Source organism: Bubalus bubalis, chromosome 3 (assembly GCF_019923935.1).
Source record: "Bubalus bubalis isolate 160015118507 breed Murrah chromosome 3, NDDB_SH_1, whole genome shotgun sequence".
NCBI lineage: Eukaryota > Metazoa > Chordata > Mammalia > Artiodactyla > Bovidae > Bubalus > Bubalus bubalis.
This window is the reverse complement of record NC_059159.1, coordinates 101667469-101681583: the sequence shown is the minus strand read 5'-3', so window position 1 is coordinate 101681583 and position 14115 is coordinate 101667469. Positions and strand designations below refer to the sequence as shown.

The 14115-nt window shown below is 39.9% G+C and overlaps 1 protein-coding gene and 1 non-coding gene across 3 annotated transcripts in view; both read left to right on the top strand.

The window, feature by feature from the left end:
• Positions 1-14115, top strand: part of PDCD1LG2 (programmed cell death 1 ligand 2) — a 129100-nt gene that overhangs the window by 78438 nt on the left and 36547 nt on the right. The gene's annotated exons all lie outside the window — the stretch shown is intronic.
• LOC112584080 lies at positions 12139-12241 on the top strand. Its single transcript, XR_003108434.1, has one exon. It is a non-coding gene; the product is annotated as a U6 spliceosomal RNA (small nuclear RNA).

The window sequence follows — 14115 nt, the reverse complement described above, 5'->3', positions numbered from 1 at the left end:
AGAATAATGATAGTTAAGATGATCCAAAATCTTGAAAACAAAATGGAGTTATAGATAAATGGACTATATACAAGGATTGAGAAGATGCAAGAAATGTTTAACAATGCCTTTGACTGTGTGGATCACAATAAACTGTGGAAAATTCTGAAAGAGATGGGAATGCCACACCACTTGACCTGCCTCTTGAGAAACCTATATGCAGGTTAGGAAGCAACAGTTAGAACTGGACATGGAACAACAGACTGGTTCCAAATAGGAGAAGAGTATGTCAAGGCTGTATATTGTCACCCTGCTTATTTAATTTATATGCAGAGTACATCATGAGAAATGCTGGGCTGGAAGAAGCACAAGCTGGAATCAAGATTGCTGGGAGAAATATCAATAACCTCAGATATGTAGATGACATCACCCTTATGGCAGAAAGTGAAGAGGAACTAAAAAGCCTCTTGATGAAAGTGAAAGAGGAGAGTGGAAAAGTTGGCTTAAAGCTCAACATTCAGAAAACTAAGATCATGGCATCTAGTCCCATCACTTCATGGGAAATAGATGGGGAAACAGTGTCAGACTTTATTTTTGGGGGCTCCAAAATCACTGCAGATGGTGATTGCAGCCATGAAATTAAAAGATGCTTACTCTTTGGAAGTAAAGTTATGACCAACCTAGATAGCATATTCAAAAGCAGAGACATTACTTTGCCAACAAAGGTCCATCTAGTCAAGGCTATGGTTTTTCCAGTAGTCATGTATGGATGTGAGAGTTGGATTGTGAAGAAAGCTGAGCACCAAAGAACTGATGCTTTTGAACTGTGGTGTTGGATAAGACTCTTGAGAGTCCCTTGGACTGCAAGGAGATCCAACCAGTCCATTCTGAAGGAGATCAGCCCTGGGATTTCTTTGGAAGGAATGATGCTGAAGCTGAAACTCCAGTACTTTGGCCACCTCATGCGAAGAGCTGACTCATTGGAAAAGACTCTGATGCTGGAAGGGATTGGGGGCAGGAGGAGAAGGGGACGACAGAGGATGAGATGGCTGGATGGCATCACTGACTCAATGGACGTGAGTTTGAGTGAACTCCAGGAGTTGGTGATGGACAGGGAGGCGTGGTGTGCTGCAGTTCATGGGGTTGCAAAGAGTCAGACACGACTGAGTGACTGAACTGAACTGAACTGAACTGAGAAGAAATTTTTTAAAAAGTCAAGCAATAATGAATCATGCAATAACAGAGATCAAAAGCACTCTTGGGGGAACCAACAGTAGAATAACTGAGGCAGAAGATAGGATTAGTGAGGTGGAAGATAGAATGGTGGAAGTAAATTAAGCAGAATGGAAAAAGGTAAAAGAATTAAAAGAAATGAGTACAACCTCAGAGCCTGTGGGACTATGTTTAATGCCCCAACATTCGAATCATAGGAATCCCAGAAGAAGAAGACAAAAAGAAAGGGCATGAGAAAATACTTGAGATAATAGTTGAAAACTTCCTTAAAATGGGGAAGGAAATAGTCACCCAAGTCCAAGAAACCCAGAGAGTCCCAAACAAGATAAACCCAAGGCAAAATACCACAAGACACATATTAATCAAATTAACAAAGATCAAACACAAAGAGCATATATTAAAAGCAGCAAGGGAAAAACAACAAATAACACACAAGGGGATCCCGATAAGGATAACAACTGATCTTTCAATAGAGACTCTTCAGGCCAGAAGGGAATGGCAAAACATACTTAAAGTAATGAAAGAGAAAAACCTACCACCCAGATTACTATACCCAGCAAGGTTCTCATTAAAATATGAAGGAGAAATCAAAAGCTTTACAGACAAGCAAAAGCTCAGAGAATTGAGCATGACCAAACCAGCTCTTCAACAAATGCTAAAAGATCTTCTCTAGACAGGAAACATAGAAAAGGTTTATAAACTCAAACCCAAAACAATAAAGTAAATGGCAATGGGATCATACTTATCAATAATTACCTTAAATGTAAATCAATTCAATGCCCCAACCAAAAGACAAAGACTGGCTGAATGGATACAGGTCTTGTTTCTGTATCAGTATTCATTACGCTGTCTACAAGAGACCCACCTCAAACCAAGGGACACATACAGACTGAAAGTGAAAGGCTGGAAGAAAGATATTTCATGCAAATGGAGACCAAAAGAAAGCAGGAGTAGCAATACTCATATCAGATAAAATAGACTTTGAAATGAAGGCCGTGAAAAGAGACAAAGAGGGACACTACATAATGATCAAAGGATCAACCCAAGAAGAAGATATGACAATTATAAATATATATGCACCCAACATAGGAACACCACAATATATAAGGTAAGTGCTAACAAGTATGAAAGGGGAAATTTACAGTAACACAATATAGTGGGATACTTTAATACCCCATTCACACCTATGGCTAGATCAACCAAACATAAAATTAGAAAGGAAACACAAACTTTAAATGATACAATGGACCAGTTAGATATAATTGATACCTATATAACATTTCACCCCCAAACTATGAATTTCACTTTTTTCTCAAGTGCACATGGAACATTCTCCAGGATAGACCACATCCTGAGCCATAAATCTAGCCTTGGTAAATTCAAAGAAATTGAAATCATTTGAAGCATCTTTTCTGATCACAATGCAGTAAGATTAGATGTCAACTACAGGGGGAAAAAAACTATTAAAAATACAAACATATGGAGGCTAAACAACACACTTCTGAATAACCAACAAATCACAGAAGAAATTTTAAAAAAGTCAAAAAAGAAATCAAAATATGCATGGAAACAAATGAAAATGAAAACACAACAACCCAAAACCTATGGGATTCAGTAAAATCAGTGCTAAGGGGAAGGTTCATAGCAATTCAAGCTTATCTCAAGAAACAAGAGAAAAATCAAGTAAATAACCTAATTTTGCACCTAAAGCAACTAGAAAAAGAATAAATGAAGAAACCCAGAGATAGTAGAAGAACAGAAATCATAAAAATTAGGGCAGAAATAAAAGAAAAAGAAACAAAGGAGACTATAGCAAAAATCGACAAAACTAAAAGCTGGTTCTTTGAGAAGATAAATAGAACAGACAAGCCATTAGCCAAACTCATCAAGAAAAAAAGGGAGAACCAAATAACAAAATTAGAAATGAAAATGGAGAAATCACAACAGACAACACAGAAATACAAAAGATCATAAGAGACTACTATTAACAACTATATGCCAATAAAATGGACAACCTGGAACAAATGGATGAATTCTTAGGAAAGTATAACCTTCCAAAACTGAACCAGGAAGAAATAGAAAATCTTAACAGACCCATCACAAGCATGGAAATCGAAACTGTAATAAAAAATCTTCCAACAAACAAAGCCCAGGACCAGATGGCTTCATAGGTGAATTCTACCAAAAACTTAGAGAAGAGCTAACACCTAGCCTACTCAAACTCTTTCAGAAAATTGCAGAGGAAGGCAAACTGCAAAACTCATTCTATGAAGTCACCATTACCCTAATACCAAAACCAGGCAGAGATGCCTTTTCTAAATCCAGCTTGAACATCTGGAAGTTCACAGTTCACCTACTGTTGAAGCCTGACTTGGCGAATTCTGAGCATTACTTTATTAGCGTATGAGATGAGTACAATCGTTCCATAGTTTGAGCATTCTTTGGCATTGCCTTTCTTTGGAATTGGAATGAAAACTGACCTTTTCCAGTCCTATGGCCACAGCTGAGTTTTCCAAATTTGCTGGAATATTTAGTGAAGCACTTTTACAGCATCATCTTTTAGGATTTGACATGGCTTAACTGGAATTCCATCACCTCCATGAGCTTTGTTCATAGTGATGCTTCCTAAGGCCCACTTGACTTTGCATTTGAGGATGTCTGATTATTTGGGTCATGAAGATCTTTTTTGTATAGTTCTTCTGTGTATTCTTGCCACCTCTTCTTAATATCTTGTGCTTCTGATAGGTCCATACCTTTTCTGTCCTTTATTGTGTCCATCTTTGCGTGAAGTGTTCCCTTGGTATCTCTAATTTTCTTGAAGAGATCTCTAGTCTTTCCCATCCTATTGTTTTCCTCTATTTCTTTGCACTGATCACTGAGGAAGGCTTTCTTATCTCTCCTTGCTATTCTTTCAAACTCTGCATTCAGATGCTTTTATCTTTCCTTTTCTCCTTTGTTTTTTGCTTCTCTTCTTTTCTCAGCTATTTGTAAGGCCTCCTGAGACACCATTTTGACTTTTTGCACTTCTTTTTCTTGGGGATGGTCTCAATCCCTGTCTCTTGTACAATGTCATGAACCTCCATCCATAGTTCTTCAGGCACTCTGTCTATCAGATCTAATCCCTTGAATCTATTTCTCACTTCCACTGTATAATTGTAATGGATTTGATTTAGGTCATACCTGAATGATCTAGTGGTTTTCCCTGCTTTCTTCTATTTAAGTCTTAATTTGGCAATAAGGAGTTCATGATGTGAGCCACAGTCAGCTCCTGGTCTTGTTTTTGCTGACTGTATAGATCTTCTCCATCTTTGGCTACAAAGAAAGATGCAGCCAAAGATAGAGAAAGAATGAAGTTATGGAGACAAAGCAAAAACAACACCCAGTTGCAGATGTGACTGGTGATGGAAGTAAAGTCTGATGCTCTAAAGGACAATATTGCATAGGAACCTGGAATCAACATAAATGGAAGTGGTCAAACAGGAGATGGCAGGACTGAACATCAACATTTAAGGAATCAGTGAACTAAAATGGAATGGAATGAGTGAATTTAACTCAGATGACCATTATATCTACTACTGTGGGCAAAAAATCCCTTAGAAGAAATGGAGTAGCCCTCATAGTCAACAAAAGAGTCCAAAGGGCAGTTCTTGGGTGCAATCTCAAAAACAACAGAATGATCTCTGTTCGTTTCCAAGGAAACCATTCAATATCAGAGTAATCCAAGTCTATGCCCCAACCAGTAACACTGAAGAAGCTGAAGTTGAATGGTTCTATGAAGACCTACAAGACCTTCTAGAACTAACACCCCCCAAAAAATTTCCTTTTAATTATAAGGGACTAGAATGCAAAAGTAAGAAGTCAAGAGATACCTGGAGTAACAGGCAAGTTTGGGCTTGGAGTACAGAATGAAGCAGCACAAAAGGCTAAGAGAGTTTTGCTAAGAGAATGCACTAGTCATAGCAAACATCCTCTTCCAAGAACACAAGAGAAAACTCTACACATGGACATTAATAAATGGTCAATACTGAAATCAGAATGATTATATTCTTTGCAGCCAAAGATGGAGAAGTTCTATACAGTCAGCATAAACAAGACTGGGACCTGACTGTAGCTCAAATCATGAACTCCTTATTGCCAAATTCAGACTTAAATTGAAGAAAGGGAAAACCATTAGACCATTCAGGTATGATCTAAATCAAATCCCTTATGATTATACAGTAGAAGTGACAAACAAATTCAAGGGATTAGATCTGATAGAGTGCCTGAAGAACTATGGATGGAGGTTCGTGACATGGTGCAAGAGGCAGGGATCAAGACCATCCCCAAGAAAAAGAAATGCAAAAAGGCAAAATGGTTGTCTGAGGACACCTTACAAATAGCTGTAAAAGAAGAGAAGCAAAAGGCAAAGGAGAAAAGGAAAGGCATACCCGTTTGACTGCAGAGTTCAAAAGAATAGCAAGAAGAGATAAGAAAGCCTTCCTCAGTGATCAATGCAAAGAAATAGAGGTAAACAACAGAATGGGAAAGACTAGAAATCTCTTCAAGAAAATTAGAGATACCAAGGGAACATTTCACACAAAGATGGACACAATAAAGGACAGAAATGGTATGGATCTAACAGAAGCACACGCTATTAAGTGAAGGTGGCAAGAATACACAGAAGAACTATACAAAAAAGATCTTCATGACCCAGATAATCAGGATGGTATGATCGCTCACCTAGAGCCAGACATCCTCGAATGCAAAGTCAAGTGGGCCTTAGGAAGCATCACTATGAACAAAGCTAATGGAGGTGATGGAATTCCAGTTGAGCTATTTCAAATCCTGAAAGATGATGTGAAAGTGCTTCACTCAATATTCCAGCAAATTTGGAAAACTCAGCCATGGCCACAGGAGTGGACAAGGTCAGTTTTCATTCCAATCCCCAAGAAAGGCAATGCCAAAGAATACTCAAGTTACTGTACAATTGCATTCATCTCACATGCTAGCAAAGTAATGCTCAAAATTCTCCAAGCCAGGCTTCAATAGTATATGAACTTCCAGATGTTTAAGCTGGAATTAGATAAGGCAGAGAAACCAGAGATCAAATTGCCAACATCTGTTGGATCATTGAAAAAGCAAGAAAGTTCCAGAAAAACATCTACTTCTGCTTTATTGGCTACACCCGAAGCCTTTGACTATGTGGATTCCAACAAACTGTGGGAAATTCTTTAAGAGATGGGACTACCAGACCACCTGACCTGCCTCCTGAGAAATTCATATGCAGGTCAAGAAGCAACAGTTAGAAATGGACATGGAACAACAGAGTGGTTCCAAATTGGGAAAGGAGTACATCAATGGTGTATATTGTCACCCTGCTTATTTAACTTATATGCAGAGTACATCATGTGAATTGCTGGGCTGGATGAAGCACAAGCTGGAATCAAGATTGCCAGGAGAAATATCAATAACTTCAGATATGCAGATGACATCACCCTATGACAGAAAGCATAGAAGAACTAAAAGGCTCTTGATGAAAGTGAAAAAGGAGAGTGAAAAGGTAGCTTAAAACTCAACATTCAGAAAACTAAGATCCTGGCATCTGGTCCCATCACTTCATGGCAAATAGATGAGGAAATAATGGAAACAGTGAGACTCTTTATTTTCTTGGGCTCCAAAATCACTGCAGATGGTGACTGCAATCATGAAATTAAAATATGCTTGCTCCTTGGAAGAAAAGCTATGACCAACCTAGACAGCATATTAAAAAGCAGAGACATTACTTTGCCAACAAAGGTCCATCAAGTCAAAGCTATGGTTTTTCCAGTAGTCATGTATGGATGTGAGAGTTGGATTATAAAGAAAGCTGAGTGCTGAAGAATTAATGTTTTTGAACTGTGGTGTTGGAGAAGAATTTTGAGAGTCCTTGGACTACAAGGAGATCCAGCCAGTCCATCCTAAAGGAAATCAGTCCTGAATATTCATTGGAAGGACTGATGTTGAAGCTGAAACTCCAATACTTTGGCCACCTGAGGCGAAGAACTGACTCATTGGAAAAGACCCTGGTGCTGGGAAGGATTGAAGGTGGGAGGAGAAGGGGACGACAGAGGATGAGAGAGCTGGATGGCATCCCTGACTCGATGGACATGAGGTTGAGTAAACTCTGGGAGTTGGTGATGGATAGGGAAGCCTGGCATGCTGGAGTCCATGGGGTTTCAAAGAGTTAGACATGACTGAGCAACTGAACTAACCTGAGAACTCAAACCAATATTGGCTCATAGATCTTAACAAAATACTGTGGAATTGAATTGAGGACAAAAGCAGAGAGTCTAGGGAAAAGAGACCAATGAGGAAAATTGTAATAATGAATCTTGAGCACATCTGTGGCAAGGGGTCCCTGTCCCTCTAGCACATGCATTCCTACCACCTGTGTGGTCTGTCCCTCCAGTGGTGATGGACACATTGGATTCACATAGCTTGATGACCAGCCATTAACATTATTCCAACCACCATCCTCTCTTCCCACCCCATCCTAATTCTATAGCTCCTGAACAAACTGATTATAATTTGACTTTTCATACAGATTTTTCTATGGGAATAGGATATTGTGAACCAATTTCTGATATGCATGTTGGTGGTATTTCTTACTATACTAAAGTCCTAGGAATTTGGTTAGCATGGTCCGATTTTTTAGTTTAATTCTGAGTGTACTGACAGAATCAATTTTCTGGACCTTTAAGGTAAGACCTTGGTGATGTCAACTTTCCTGTTAGGACACTTAGGGTGGTCATCATCTCCTCCTACAACACATGTTGTCTATAACTGTGTATTCTCAAAAGCAGGCTCCACTTAGGAGAGGCAAACTCAAAGAGAGCAACATGGTTTCTGCTCAGTTCTATTTGTTCTATAAAAACAGAATTCCATTTTAAAACAGAACAGCTGCAAGAAGTACAGAGGAAGCAACCAATGCCTGAAATTTTGTGTTGTATGGATCAAAGAGGAATATAATCAGGCTGCTAGTCAAGTCAGGCAACATCCCAGTGTCTCAATTCCCCTTGCTTTAAAATTCAAAAAAAAATGAAAGGCTTTATAAGTCATTCAACATTCAAAGCAAAACAAAACTTAAGTAGGCCTTTTAAATCATTACATTGGCAAAAACCTTTTTAAATTTTAACACATAATGCTCCAAAATACAGTGAAGGCAATGGCAACCCACTCCAGTACTCTTGCCTGGAAAATCCCATGGACAGAGGAGCCTCGTAGGCTGCAGTCCATAGGGTTGCTAAGAGTCAGACATGACTGAGCGACTTCATTTTCACTTTTCACTTTCATGCATTGGAGAAGGAAATGGCAACCCACTCCAATATTCTTGCCTGGAGAATCCCAGGGACAGAGGATCCTAGTGGGCTGCCATCTATGGGGTCGCACAGAGTCGGACACGACTGAAGCAATTTAGCAGCAGCAGCAGCAGCTCCAGAATATGTTGTTAAATTGATAGAAGTTGAGCCTGGCAGGATATAGTCTATAGGGTCACAAAGAGTCGCACACAACTGAAGTAACTTAACACAGACACACACACAGTCTTAAGTTGTTAGTGGTCATATAAATCAGTACAAATTTGGAGGAAGGTGATTTGTCTATAGATCATGGCTCTTAAAGTTTTTCTACCATTTGCTTGAGGAATTCTACATATTTTAATCTGAGGAAATAGTAAAAAAAAAAAAACACACACACAGAAAAAGCAATAAACATGGAGATGTTCATTACAAATGTAAATATATATATATATATATGATTTTTTAAAAGCTTTGCCATAACACTGAAAGAAAAAAAATGTACAAAACTCTATACTTTGATTACTCAAGTTTTTAAAAAATGAACTAGAAAAAATTATTGAATAAATAGCAAGAATCAAGTCAAGGTTCATACTTTTATCCAAAAATACCATTCCAAGGGTTTTTTAAAAAAGGAAATCCATAGACTGAAGTGGAATACATTATTATATTAAAACACACATTACAGTGTTAACCTGTTGTTGTTTAGTCGCTAAATCGTGTCCACCTCCTCTGCGATTCCATGGACTATAGCCTGCCAGGCTTCTCTGTCCATGAGACTTTCCCAGCAAGAATATCGCAGTGGGTTGGCATTTCCTCCTCCAGGGGATCTTCCCAACCCAGGTATCAAACCCGGGTCTCCTGCATTGGCTGGTGAATTCATTACCACTGAATGGCTGCGATCCAAAAGTCTACAAGTAATAAATGCTGGAGAGGGTGTGGAGAAAAGGGAACCCTCTTACACTGTTGGTGGGAATGCAAACTAGTACAGCCACTATGGAGAACAGTGTGGAGATTCCTTAAAAAACTGGAAATAGACCTGCCTTATGATCCAGCAATCCCACTGCTGGGCATACACACTGAGGAAACCAGAAGGGAAAGAGACACGAGTACCCCAATGTTCATCGCAGCACTGTTTATAATAGCCAGGACATGGAAGCAACCTAGATGTCCATCAGCAGATGAATGGATAAGAAAGCTGTGGTACATATACACAATGGAGTATTACTCAGCCATTAAAAAGAATACATTTGAATCAGTTCTAATGAGGTGGATGAAACTGGAGCCTATTATACAGAGTGAAGTAAGCCAGAAAGAAAAACACCAATACAGTATACTAACGCATATACATGGAATTTAGAAAGATGGTAACAATAACCCTGTGTACGAGACAGCAAAAGAGACACTGATGTATAGAACAGTCTTATGGACTCTGTGGGAGAGGGAGAGGGTGGGAAGATTTGGGAGAATGGCATTGAAACATGTAAAATATCATGTATGAAATGAGTTGCCAGTCCAGGTTCGATGCACGATACTGGATGCTTGGGGCTGGTGCACTGGGACGACCCAGAGGGATGGAATGGGGAGGGAGGAGGGAGGAGGGTTCAGGATGGGTAACACCTGTATACCTGTGGCGGATTCATTTTGATATTTGGCAAAACTAATACAGTTATGTAAAGTTTAAAAAAAAAAAAAAAAAGGCACCAGGAAAGCCCATACAGTGTTATCTGCTGCTGCTGCTAAGTCACTTCAGTCGTGTCCGACTCTGTGCAACCCCTGAGACGGCAGCCCACCAGGATCCCCCATCCCTGGGATTCTCCAGGTAAGAACACTGGAGTGGGTTGCCATTTCCTTCTCCAATGCATGAAAGTGAAAAGTGAAAGTGAAGTCGCTCAGTCGTGTCTGACTCTTAGCGACCCCATGAACTGCAGCGCACCAGGCTCCTCTGTCCATGGGATTTTCCAGGCAAGAGTACCGGAGTGGGGTGCCATTGCCTTCTCCGACAGTGTTATCTAGATGGCCCCAAACTGGAAATAATGTCAAACAAAACAGAAGTGAATTAGTCATAGTGATATATATTTGCATTACAGATCACTATCTAGTTATAAAGATTATGTAGAAATATGAAATAACTATGATATAATTTTAAGTAGAGAAATAGTTTCTATATATTGAATGCTTACCATGAGCCTGTCATTCTGTTACTCAATTTATATACTTTATCGCTTTTTGTGCTGGCAGAACCTGGTAAGTAGGTAGAGTGCTATCCTCAGTGACAGTAAGACAATTGTAACAAGGTTGCTTAATAACTTTCCTGAGTTCACACAGCTAGTAGTCAGACCTGCTGCTGCTGCTGCTAAGTCGCTTCAGTCGTGTCTGACTCTGTGTGACCCCATAGACGGCAGCCCACCAGGCTCCGCTGTCCCTGGGATTCTCCAGGCAAGAATACTGGAGTGGGTTGCTATTTCCTTCTCCAAAGCAGCAAAGTGAAAAGTGAAAGTGAAGTCGCTCAGTTGTGTCCGACTCTTAGCGACCCCATGGACTGCAGCCTACCAGGCTCCTCTATCCATGGGATTTTCCAGGCAAGAGTACTGGAGTGGGGTGCCATTGCCTTCTCTGAGACCCAAAGCTAACTGATATCAAAGCCATTTCTCCTTAACTAAAATGCTATAAAAGCCCTAGACACCTAAGGTAGTAAACAAAGGTAAATGTAATATACATATATGTAAAAAAAGAGAAAATCAGACTGGAGCAATGGTGTTCAGTTCAGTTCAGGCACCTCAGCCCTGTCCGACTCTTTGCGACCCCATGAACTGCAGCACACCAGGCCTCCCTGTCCATCACCAACTCACGGAGCCAACCCAAACTCATGTCCATTGAGTCGGTGATGCCATCCAACCATCTTATCCTCTGTTGTCCCCTTCTCCTCCTGCCCTCAATCTTTCCCACCATCAGAGTCTTTTCAAAAGAGTCAGCTCTTCACACCAGGTGGCCAAAGTATTGGAGTTTCAACTTCAACATCAGTCCTTCCAATGAACACCCAGGTGCAATGGTATAAATAGTCTCATAGTAATTGTTTCCCTTCTATTACAATGTTGAGTACAAAGAAACTAGCAAATAAAATGTTAACAGTGAGAATCAGACAAAAGTCTGGAAAGAAGTATACTAAAGTATTAATGGAGTTTTGTTAAAGTGGTAGAGTTCAGTGTAATTTTCTCCTTTTCTCTATTTTACAAGGTTTTTCGATAACGTATATTGCTTCCCTGGTAGCTCAACTGGTAAAGAATCTGCCTGCAATGCAGGATCCACAGGTTTGATTCCTAGGTTGGGAAGATCGCCTGGAGAAGGGATAGGTTACACATTCCAGTATTCTTGGGCTTCCCTGGTGGCTCAGATGGTAAAGAATCTGCCTGTGATGGCTAAGACCTGGGATTGATCCCTGAGTTGGGAAGATCCCCTGGAGAAGGGAACAGCTACCCACTACATGGGTAGAGTTCCATGGACTCCATGGACAGAGGAACCTGGAAGGCTATAGTCCATGGGGTCACAAAGAGTCAGACATGACTGAGTGACTTTCACACTTCATATATAAGACTTTTGAAAAATACTTTAAATGCTTCGGCAACATATATGCTAAAATTGGAAAGATACTGAGAAAGATAGTATGGCCCCTGCACAGGGATGACACACAATTTCATGAAGCATCACACACAAACACACACACACACACACACATATACATCTGTCCTCTGTGATACAGAAACCAGAGCTCTGTAATACAGAAATCAGAGCTCTGTAAAACTTATTGATCATTGAAACACTGTGATGTTCAGAAACAGCAATGGTACTCCTGGTGATATAAGTGTTATTAAGAATACAGTATATCTGTCATTTCTTTCAAAATTCTTGAGGTTACTTTCCATAGAGTCCTATTTTTTAAAACAGGTTTGAGAAGAAAATCTAAAAACTGATATTCCTTCCTTTTTTTTATTCCCTTCCTCTCCTTTCCTTTGCTTTTTTAACTGTAAAATTTGTGTGGTATGGTGATAACAGTAACTTTCTCTGTTTATGTGATAAGTACAAGGGCAATTTTATTTTCATTATATTCTTCCTGTATTTGAAAGGTTTTGAAAAACACATTGAACAATTTAAATCTGAAAAATTATCTTTAAATTTAACATTCTAAATTATTAAATTTGAAAGCTTTTAAAAGTATTTTTGAAATTTTAGAAGTTCTGTATTTATTGAAAATCAAAACGTGGCACACATACCAAGTATAATGATATGTTTGGCAAAATTCTTGTATGCACAACTCGTGTTTTTTCCCTTTCTGATGCAAACTTTTACCTGTGTTTTGAAGAGGCTCTAAAGAGAAACTAAAAGGAAAATTTGCTAAGTGAAAGTTTGAGAAGGTTCTGGGGTTGCCAGCATCCTGCCTGCTCAGCTGAACGCTGCAGTGGCCCCTGCACGCACTGCACGGCTGGGCTGCAGCTCAGCACATGACACGCATGTGACAGCACGAGCTGCTCGCGTTCTTTCCGTGTGGTGCTCTGGGGAGTCATCCTCAAGAACCACCCTCCTAAAGGCAGAAAACTCAGGGCTGGGGAGCGAGAGGGGTCTTTCCAAAACACAAAAACTCTTCTGAGTGTTCTAAAAATGAAGAGAAGGAAAGAACAGTGATTACTAGATGCTAAAATGTGACATTTGAAAGTGTTAGGAAAAATGCCAGACTGACAACTCCAGTTATAACCCCCCAAGTCAAAATGAAAGTTCAAGCTCAGGCTGATAGAGGCCCTACTTTTCTGAATGTTCATCAGCAAGATGGGAAATTCATCAGACTACCCGGACGGCATGTCCTCCCTTTCTGAGCTGCTGGGAGGAAAGGTTTAGTTCTCAGGATCTATCCAGTTCTGTCTTGAAAGTCTGAACCTCAATCAGCATTGTGTGAGATAAAAAGTCTATATTAGATATGCTTCACCCTGGGGAATTTATAGGAAGTGGGAGGAATACATCATACATAGGAAAAGTTGTATAAAAAACAAGGCCACATAAAATTGTCTGATGTGTGGAACAGACCATAAAGCAAAGAAATTCAGAGTGGATGGGAGCTTCTATGGGAGGGAGAAGCACTAGAGACCTGGGGAAGATGAGAAAGGCACTGGCCCTGGAGGATTTTCCATGATGAGTGGGGAGTAATGGGGGCAAGGCTGATATTTTAAAAAATCACCAGGCATTACGAACAGGAGTAAGAAGGGAGCAAATAAAACACAAACTAATTCTGTCAACATTAGTGACAATCATCATCATTCTAAGTTAGATTCCTGTGACAAGTTAAAATTTGCAAAGGATTTTAAAAACATATTTATTTTTGGCTACACTGGGTGTTTGTTGCTGTGTATGGGCTTTCTTTAGTTGCGGTGCTCAGGCTTCTCATCACCATGTCTTCACTTGTTGCAGAGGACTGGCTCCAGGGTGTGCAGGCTTTAGCAGTTGCGGACGGTGGGCTCTAGAACTCTGATTCAGCAGTTGTGGCATTCAGGCTTAGTTGCCCTGCAGCATGTGGAATCATCCCAGACCAGGGATCAAATCC